Source organism: Dipodomys merriami, unplaced genomic scaffold, assembly GCF_024711535.1.
Source record: "Dipodomys merriami isolate MVZ:Mamm:240054 unplaced genomic scaffold, mDipMer1.0.p SCAF_331, whole genome shotgun sequence".
In the NCBI taxonomy this organism is placed as follows: Eukaryota; Metazoa; Chordata; class Mammalia; order Rodentia; family Heteromyidae; genus Dipodomys; species Dipodomys merriami.
Window position 1 is genome coordinate 129561 of NW_027204838.1, and position 1816 is coordinate 131376.

The window sequence follows — 1816 nt, forward strand, 5'->3', positions numbered from 1 at the left end:
TTGACCAATATTTCCAAGCCACCTTAGTCTCACCTCCCATGTAGCCCTGGATCCTCCTTGCTCGGGTGGCCTTCAGTCAGCTGTCAAGCTTGAGTTAGCCAGAGCCACCAGCACCCCCCATTCCCCAGTCCACTGCCAGCCTGTTGAAAGGGATGTCATAGGCCCAGCTGAGGAAAAGGACAGGACATCGTATGACTGAGGCCCTCCCTCTGAGGCATGGGAGACCCTATGCCAGCTGGCACTGCTGTACCAGAATCTGCTGGAGGTGGCCAAATATTTGGACAGCCAGACTTGTGCCCCAGAGAAAATATGGAACACAGGCCACTGGCAATTTACGACTCATTGTAGACCCTGATAGGGAGCTAAAGGCAAGGTCAGTGTGGAGGAAGGGCACCATCTGAAGTCAGAAAGAGGAGGATAGGCACCTAAGAAGGGGACAGAGAAAGATGAGGGAAAATTACACACACACACAGACACACAGACACACAGACACATAAACAGACACACACACACACACACCACACACACACACACACACACACACACACACACACACACACGGACATTCCTAGGCCTCAGCGGTTCCTGAGAACAGAACCACGAACTCCCTCCATTTGGATCATATCTGACCTGTGAGAAGATGGCACTATTGTACTCAGTCCAACTGTAGACACAAGATTGAGCCTCTAACATATCTGGAATGTCTCATAACCTAGCATGGAATTTCCTACCATACACACTGCTATGTTGAAAACTCAGCCACCTCTTTGTTTATTGCTGGTCATGGGGTTTGAACTCTGGGTCAGGGCACTGACTTTCAGCTCTTCAGCTGAAGATGATCACTCTACCACTTGAGCCACAGCGCCAGTTCCTGTTTTCTAGTGGTTCATTGGATATGAAGTATCACCAAGCTGGCTGTGAACTGTGGTCTTTACATCTCAGCTTTATGAGTAGCTAGGATGCCAGTTGTGAGCCACCAGCAGCACCCTGCTTTAGCCACGTTCATATACCCAGAGGAAACCCAATTTGTCAGGCCACGAACTTCTTGCAGCCCTTGACTTCAAACTTTGACACTCAGCATCCAAATCCATCCTTCAATGGAGAGAATACAGGCACAACAATCCGACCTCTGCACCCATTCACCCACTCACTGCCTGCCAAAGGCCTCATCCTCTTGAGTACTTGGTAAGGGACTGCTCATCCTACTGTGGCTTCAAACTGGGGAAAACTTGGGGAGTTCTTAGAAGTGTCTGTACAGTGAGGCCAACACCTGGTCTCTCAACCACAGCACCCCCCCCACACCTCCACATTTTTGCAGGCAAAGATGTTTTACTTTCTTTCTTTTTTTTGGTTGTAGGGTTTGAACTCTGGGCCTGGGTGTTTTCCCTGAGCTCTTCAGCTCAAGGCTTGAGCCACAGCACCCCTTCTGGTTTTGTGCTGGTTTGTTGGATATAAGAGTCTCAGGGCTGGGCGCTGGTGGCTCATGCCTGTAATCCTAGCTACTCAGGAGGCTGAGATCTGAGGATCACGGTTCAAAGACAGCCCGGGCAGGAGAGACCGTGAGACTCCTATCTCCAATAAACCACCAGAAAACCGGAAGTGGCGCTGTAGCTCAAGTGGTAGAGCGCTCGCCTTGAGCTGAAGAGCTGAGGAACAGCGCCCAGGCCCAGAGTTCAAGCCCCACGACCGACAAAAAAAAAAAAAAAAAAAAAAAAAAAAAAAAAAAAAAACTAAAAAAAGAGTCTCAGGGTCTTTCCTACCCAGGCTGGCTTTGAACTGTGATCCTCAGATCTCACCTCCTGAGTACCGAGGATGA